General features: G+C 36.4%; 1 protein-coding gene across 2 annotated transcripts in view; it reads left to right on the top strand.

The window, feature by feature from the left end:
• The first annotated feature begins 47 nt into the window (after nucleotides 1-47).
• The window catches only part of Ttc33 (tetratricopeptide repeat domain 33), a 60742-nt gene continuing 52444 nt past the window's right edge, over nucleotides 48-8345 (top strand). The window contains exon 1 of one of the 2 annotated variants that reach the window (XM_005003784.4): nucleotides 48-233. The gene's annotated coding sequence lies outside the window, so the exon portion shown is untranslated. Of the gene's footprint in view, nucleotides 350-8345 lie in introns of both variants that reach the window. The other variant, XM_003470207.5, reaches the window with a different exon arrangement.

Here is an 8345-nt window from a genome sequence, read left to right as displayed (position 1 = left end):
CTTCTGGGATATGTGGTCCTGGAGCAGGAATTGACGGGTAAGAAATACTCTTTAACAATCCATTCTTCTCTGGACTTCCTCTGGACAGCTGGACGCCTACATGGAGGCTCAGCCTGTTTCTTAGGAGACCAGGCAGCAAACAGGATGGTACTTTAATAAGTCGGAAGGGATGATTTCCGCTTCCGGTGACCTAAGGGCACGCGGAATGTAAACACTGAGTCGCGGGTTATCAGGTAATTGGGGGTATATCGTCTGCGGTGGAAGCCGGAGGCAGAGCAAGGAAAGCAGGCCAGTGGGTGTTGTGGCGAGAAAAGCACGGAACTTGAGAAATCTGAGAGCCGGGCCTGAGGTTAGTCTCTGGAGACGAGCGGGTCTGTGGTCGGGCCGACTCTTGCGTCCCCACCTGGTGGGTTCCCGGCCCGCTAGCTCTGAGATCTCGGTAACGGCGGGGAGCGGAGCGGGTTTGCTTTGCGCTGGTGCCCAGGGAGGCCGGGCCTAGGGCCAGTCTGCTGCGCTCGCCGGTGATAGCTAGGGCAGCGTTTATGAGCTCTGTCTTCACAAACACTTTTATTACTATTGACTGATGAAGAGAAAGTGGCTAATACTGGCTTCTTTCTTGAGGTGGCATTTCTGGGTAAATCTTTTCTTGAATTCTTCACCTTCAAATCATCTCTTTATTCAAAAAGATGCTGTTGTGATTTTTTGCTTCCATGCAGTGTTTTTTCGACTTGGATGTTGCATCCTTAGACGCAGTGAAGACAAGTAAGGCATTTTATTGTGCAAAAAGCACAAGACAGCTTGTTGCTGAGTAAAATATTAAGCGTCGATTTATCGAGTGCCTACCTAGACATTAATGTACGCATACGAGAGAATTTGGAATACAACTTGATTGTTTCGAATGTTTATGCCACTTACTAAATATAATTCTGTAGAAATTCAGTTGAATATGTTTGGTTTAACGAGTTTAACATGAAACGTGTATAAATGTGTTGTTTAAACTGATTAAAAGTATAAATGTGTTGTTTAAACTGATTAAAATGTATAAATGTGTTGTTTAAACTGGTTAAAAGTTAAGGCTAGGATGTTGGTGTTAGCTAGGATTATAGATTTAGGAAAACTTTTATGACGAGTTTTAATATTATGTTTGGATAAAATTAACCGCAGGAACAATATGCACGTACCACTTATATATATTTAAAAACAGCTTTATTGACATATGATTGACATATCATAGAAATTCACTCTTTTAAAGGTTGATGAGCTCTTAGTATTTGCTCTTGGTGACACTTAAGTTGTGTCACTGTCACAAGAGTGTTTTACCAATACAAGAGACTCCTAGACTGCTAATAGATATTCTCCACCCTCTCTTCTGTACCACTGAAACTATTGGAATCAATTCAGCATTACATTTTCCTTGGGGAAGGTGTCTTGTGTTTGTTAAGCCTTGTTAACTTTTGTTCACTAAAATTTGAGTCTTTTATCTATAGAGTCTAAAATGTCCTTTCTGAGGCAGCATCCTTTGACTACTTTCTTGTAGTGCGTATTCGGTATTATAGTTGACTGTACTGTGATCTCCTGACAGTTTTGCATGTAAAACTGCTAAAGTGGTCGGTAACAGATTTATGGTTTTTAATCTTGATAGTATTTTCAGTCTTTACTTCTCCTCCTTTATTGTTTGCATCTTTCCTAATCTCTGTGATAACTTTCAGGTTTTTTTTCCTCAAGTGCTTGGATCCATTTATTTTTCCTTTACTTTGGTTTTTTTTTTTTTTTTTTTTTGTCTTTTTCACTTTTATCGGTACCGGAGGTCAAACTCACATCCACCTGCTTGCAAGGCAGGTGCTTATGCCGCTGAGCTAAATCCCCAGCCCCTTTTCCTTTACTTTGAACAGATGACTATTTTCTATTTCCCTGGGAAATATATGACTTTGGAGCATGAAATATTTTACTTTTGTTTCCCTATGTCCTTGAACTTTCTTATATTTTTCACTGTGTATTAATTTCTGTTTTGTCTGCAAGGAATCTTTTCATGATCTTCTCTTCAAGGTGAAACTTGTCAATTTCTTGTGTGATCGGGTGTGGTACAGTTTTATTGTGTCAGGACAGAATAAAGCTTTGGGGCCCTTGGTGCCTGATCTCAAAGGTTTTGGGAGCTGAGGGTGGTGATTGGGGAGAAATAATGATACACCTGAAGCAACAGTGTGTGGACTTTTTATCCATGGTTGATAACCAAGTCTTCAGCAGTTTTAAGAGTGATTTGGGTTGCAAGATAGGCAGGGGTAGTGAGAATCTGGATAATCTATTAATTTTTAAGAAATACATGTGACTCTCTTTTTCTATTCCTCTCCATCTAACCCTGGCTTCTCATAATCAACAGACATATCCAGTAATTCTGATGTAATTTGCCTTCAATAAATACTCCAGGCTTTTGTGTCTATTAATAGAGCTATTACACTGCCTGGTGTCCCAAGTTGCTAATATAGAAACAAAGTTCCATTTGGGAACTTGAAGCCTGCAGAATTTAGTTGTTATTCTTGTTATCTTTAGGAACAGTAATAAATACAAGATTTCTTCTTAATCTTGTTTTACCCTAATACCTTGTGAGGCTTTTGTAAGGTACATTCTTCTAGGTGCACTGTCTGTGTCTCTGAACTTGTAATCCATTGTAACCATATTTCCAATTTCACCAATTTCTCAGTACTTTCGCTAGGATACATGTAGTTATCTACTGAGGAAACTCATTCTCCCACATTATGCGGTGGCCAGGAAGCAAAGAAAGGAGGAGGTGTGATCCCGACATTCTCCTGGAGGGAACATGGCCAATGACCTAGTCACTCCCCATCAATTCCACCTCTGAAATGTTTCACCACCTTCCCGTAATGCCACAGTCTGGTGACCAAGCTTTTAACATGTTTAAGTCTATTTCTTGATTCCTGTGATTTATTATATTTGCTCATAATCATAGTTTCCATGATGCTGGAACTGTGCAACTCTTGAGGTTCTTGGGATGAAGGACCCCAAGAGGATGAGAAAACAAAGAAACAAAGCTGAGGTCAGGTAGAGCCCCTTACTCTCTTTTTAAAAAAATTTTATTTAAAGACAAAAAAAAAAAAAAAAAGAGTACAAGTAAAACAGAATTTCAAAAAAAATAAACAGTAAGAAATCACTAGTTAATAAATTACATATTGTCATCTTAGAAATAGTTGCTCAAGTTACACAATTAAAGCATACAAAGAGGACATTCAAACAGTGAGACTGCAAACAGTTCTGTTCAGTGATCCAACAAAAACTTAGTAATATGGTTATCTATCTTACACATTTAAATATACATGCAGTTATATCCTTTAGAACACTTTCTTTTCCTCTGTCTCTCTTTTTTTTACAATAACAATTACACATTTTGGGTTTTATTACTCCCACAGTTCTTATTACTTTTTTTTGAAGAGAATAAAACCAAATGTGACAAAACAGAATCAGTCAAATCAAAAGGATGGACATAGTACATGATATAAAAACAATACAAGGTGATCAACAATGGTTACCATAATGCCTCTCGCTATCTTAAAAACAATTGCCTGTATCATCGGTTATAATAAAACAGTACAGAACAAAACCAATAAGACTGAAACATTGGAGACATTATAGGACTTCAAAAGATGATAATAGTCAAACCAGAATGGGCATCATAGTGAATCTTAGTGTCTTCAAAGTAGTTGCCTATGTCCTCAAACTTGATACTATCAAGCAAAACAGAATAGAGTAAATTCAGTCAAAACATGATGGTGAGAGCAATACAGGGCTTCAAATCAAGTTAATAGGAAATCAAAATGGTTACTATAATATATCCTGCTATTTTTTAAATTTATTTTTTCTCTTAATTAAACAATTAAAAAAATTAATAAAAGAAGGAGATTGAGATAAAAGAGGTCATAACACAACAGCACAGGTCAGAACAGAACAATTTAAGCAACAGTGTTTCACCACAAGATAACCCAGCATAACAGTAATTACCATAGTGCCTCTTTCCATGAAATATTTGAGTATAACTTCGTATACTGTAGCATCAAGCATATCAAGACAGTGTGAAACCATTCAAGAGGATGAAAGTATTACAGGGTATTTAGAACCAACTAACAGAAAATGAACAATGGTTTCTATATTATCTCCTTGTCTATAAAAATTTTTGTTTGCACTATCGCATATAATAAAATCCAATAAGATACAACATGATAAGACCGATGGAGACACCAGAACTAAAGCTTGATGGGTCTTCAAAACAAGATGATATTAAATCAGCACTAGCTATAAGGATGTCTTGTTTTCTTCAAAATAGCTGTTCATACCATCACAGACAATAAAATCAAACGACCCAGAATAAAGTAAAACCATTCCACTTAATGAATGAAAACATTATAAAGCTTCAAAGCAATATAATGGGGAATCATGATTACCACATACTTTTATGTATTCTTACCATTTCTTACACTAGGGAAACTATTAGGTATTTTATGTATTCTTACCATTTCTTACACTAGGGAAACTATACATGTGAGTTTGATTTATTTCACTTATGAGTATGGTCTCAAGCTACGTCCATTTATTTATAAATATCTCAATGTGATCATTCTTTATAGCCGAGTAGTACTCCATTGTATAAAAATACCACAACTTTTTTTATCCATTCCTAATTGATAGACACTTAGGTTATTTCCAAGGTCCGGCTATTAGAAATTGTGCTGCTATAAACATGGGTGCACATATATCACTGTGGTATGATGCTTTCAGTTCTTATGGGAATATACCTAGAAGTGGAATAGCTGGGTCAAATGGGGCTTCCAATCCTAGCTTTCTGAGAAATCTCAAGACTGACCTCCACAATGGTTGCACCAGTCTAAACTCGCAACAACAGTGCAGGAGAGTTCCTTTTTCCCCACAGCTCTCCAGCATTTGTTGGTGGTGGTTTTCTTGATCTTGGACATTCTTTCAGGAGTGAGACAAAATCTCAGTGTGGTTTTAATTTGCATTTATCTAATGACTAAGGATGATGAACATTTTTTCATGTATTTATTTGCCGTTTGTATTTCTATACCTTTTTTTTTTTGTCTTTTTCCTTTTTTATTGGTACCAGGAATCGAACTCATGACTGCCTGCTTGCAAGGCAGGCGCTTATGCCGCTGAGCTAAATCCCCAGCCCCGCCTTTGGATTTCTTCATCTGAGAATTGTGTGTTCATCTCAGATGCCCATTTCTGAATTGGGTCTTTGAATTTTGGGGGTGTGATTTTTTTAAAATTCTTTATATGTTTTAGACAAAAGTCCTTTTTCTGAGGGGCAGTTCACTAAGATTTTCTCCCAGTTTGTGGGTTTTCTTTTCACTATGCTGGAGATTTTTTTTGATGAGCAGAAACTTTTTAATAAAAGGTGATCCCAGTTATTGATTCTGGGAAGCATTTCCCGTGCAGTTTGAGTCTTATTCGTGAATTCTCTACCTACTCTTAAGTCTTCAAGGTTTTTACCCAATTTGTCTTCCAATAGATTTAGTGTTTCTGTTTTAATATTCAGATTTTTGGTCCATTTAGATTTTATTTTAGTACATGGTGATAGACATGGGTCTAGTTTTAGTTTTTGGCATATGGAGAGCCAGATTTTCCAACACCATTTATTAAAGAGGCTGTCCAGTGAACCTGTTTGGCCCCTTTATCAAAGATAAGGTGGTTGGGTGTGTTTATAGTTGTGGTTGTATCTTGTAATCTATTCCATTGATGTTCGGCTCTGTTTTGATTCCAGTACCATGTTGATTTTACTACAGTTGCTTTGTAGTATAACTTCAAGTTAGGGATTGTGATGCCTCCTGCCTTGCCTTTGCTGCTTAGAACTGTCTTTGCTATTCGAGGTCTCTTCTCGCTCCAGATGAATTTTAAGAGTGAGTTCTCGAGATCTATGAGGTATGTTGATGGTATTTTTATCAGGATTGCATTGAATCTGTATAACGGTTTTGGGAGAATGGCCATTTTCACAATATTTATTTTTCCTATCCATGAGCAAGGGATGTCTTTCCATTTTCTGAGATCATCTTCAATTTCATTTTTCAGTGTATTATAATTTTCCCTGTATAGGTCTTTCACTTCTTTCGTGAGAGTAATTCCTAAATATTTCATTTTTTTGGTTGCTAATGGGAAGGGTGTGGCTTCTCTTATTTCTCTCTGTATGATTTTCTTGTTAGTATATAGGAATGCTATTGATTTTTGAGTATTGATTTTCTATCCAGCCCCAGTGCTGAATTTATTTATTATATGTAGGAGTCTTTCAATGGAGTTTTGGGGGTCTTCTATGTAGCGTAGGTCTTCTATGTCATCTGCAAATAATGATAATTTTACTTCTTCTTTTCCTATCTTTACCCCTTTTATTTCTCTCTCTTGTCTAATTGCTCTGGCTAGTATTTCCAGTACTATATTAAATAGGAGCAGTGATAAGGGACATCCTTGTCTTGTGGCTGATTTTCAAGTAAAGGCCTTTAATTTTTGGCCATTTAGTATGATAATGGCTGTTGCTTTGTCATAGATGGTCTTTATTATATTGAGGTAAAGACCATCTATTCCAATTTTCTGCAAGGTTCTTATCATAAATGAATGTTGGACCTTATCAAATGCTTTTTCTGCATCTATAGAAATGATCATGTGATTCTTATTTTTGGTTTTATTGATGTGGTGGATTACATTTATTGATTTACGTATGTTGAACCATCCTTGCATGCCTGGGATGAACCCCACTTGGTCATGGTGTATAATCTTCTTGATGATTTGCTGCATCCTATTTGCCAATATTTTATTGAGGATTTTTGCATTTGTGTTCATTAGGGAGATTGGTCTGTAGTTCTCTTTTTCCGCTGGGTCCTTCTCAGGTTTTGGTATTAGAGTATTAGAGTATCAGGTTTTGGTATTAGAGTATTGCTTCCAAGAATGACTTAGGAAGGATTGCTTCCCTTTCAATTTCATTGAAGAGTTTGAGGAGTGTTGGCATTAGGTCTTCGTATTTCTTGTAGAATTCTGCAGTGAATCCATCTGGGCCTGGTCTCTTCTTTGTAAGTAAGGACTTAATTACTTTGTCAATTTCATTAATAGAAGTTGGGTTATTCAGCAGTTTTACATCTTCTTGCCTAGCTTTGGTACTTCATATGTTTTTAGGAATCTGTCTATTTCTTCTGTGTCATCAACCTATGAGAGAAGAGGTTTTTGAAATAGGTGTTGATGATCTTCTGTATTTCTACAGAGTTTGTAGTGATTTTACCTTTTTATTCCTTATTGCATGAATTTCAGCTTTTTCTGTTTTTTTTTTTTTTTTTTTTTTTTGTCTTTTTCGTTTTTACCGGTACCAGGGATCGAACTCACAACTGCCTGCTTGCAAGGCAGGCGCTTATGCCGCTGAGCTAAATCCCCAGACCCCGCTTTTTCTGTTTTTTAAGTAAGGTTGGCTAAGGGCCTATCAATTTTATTTATTCTTTCAAAGAACCAGCTCTTTGACTCATTAATTATTTGGATTGTTTTCTTAGTCTCTATTGCATTTAATTTCTACTCTGGTTTTTATAATTTCCTCTCTTCTTTTGGCTTTGCGCTTGACTTACTCTTCTTTTTCTAGATGTTTGAAGTGTAACATCAGGTTATTTATTTGTATTCATTGTGTTTCCTTGATATGGGAACTCAGTGCAATAAATTTTCCTCTGAGGACAGCTTTCATTGCATCCCACAGAGTCCGGTGAGTTGTATTTGTATTTTCATTTGCTTGTAGATATAGTTTAATTTCTTTTTAATTTCCCCTGTGACCCACTGATTACTCAAGAGTGTGTTATTCAGTTTCCCATGTGTTTGTGGGATTTTTGCAGTATCTTTTACCATTAATTTCTAATTTCATGGTACTATGATCCCATAACATGCAAGAGGTAATTTCAACTCTTTTCCATTTATTTAAATATGTTCTGTGAGCTAATATATGTTCTGTTTGAGAGAATCACCCATGTACTACTGACAAGAATGTGTATTCTGATGTTGTTGGATGGAACACTCTGTATATGTCTATTAAGTCCATTTGTTCACAGGTGTGATTCAGTTCTGTTATTTCTTTGCTAATTTTCTGTTTGGTTGATCTGTCCCTTGGTGTCAATGGTGTGTTAACGTCTCCTGTTGTAATTGTATTACTGCTATTTTGGTTTTTCATTTCTGTTAATACTTGTTTTACATAACTGGCTGCTCTGGAATTTGGTGCATTTATATTTAAGATAGTTATCGCTTCCTCTTGAAGTTTTCCCCTACCCAGTATGTAGTGACCTTCTTTATCTCTTCTGATTGTTATT

This window comes from Cavia porcellus, unplaced genomic scaffold (genome assembly GCF_034190915.1).
Source record: "Cavia porcellus strain 051 isolate PalLab524CR breed Dunkin Hartley unplaced genomic scaffold, mCavPor4.1 scaffold_11, whole genome shotgun sequence".
Taxonomy (NCBI): Eukaryota; Metazoa; Chordata; class Mammalia; order Rodentia; family Caviidae; genus Cavia; species Cavia porcellus.
The sequence above is the reverse complement of the archived record's forward strand: the minus strand, read 5'-3'. Positions and strand labels throughout refer to the sequence as shown.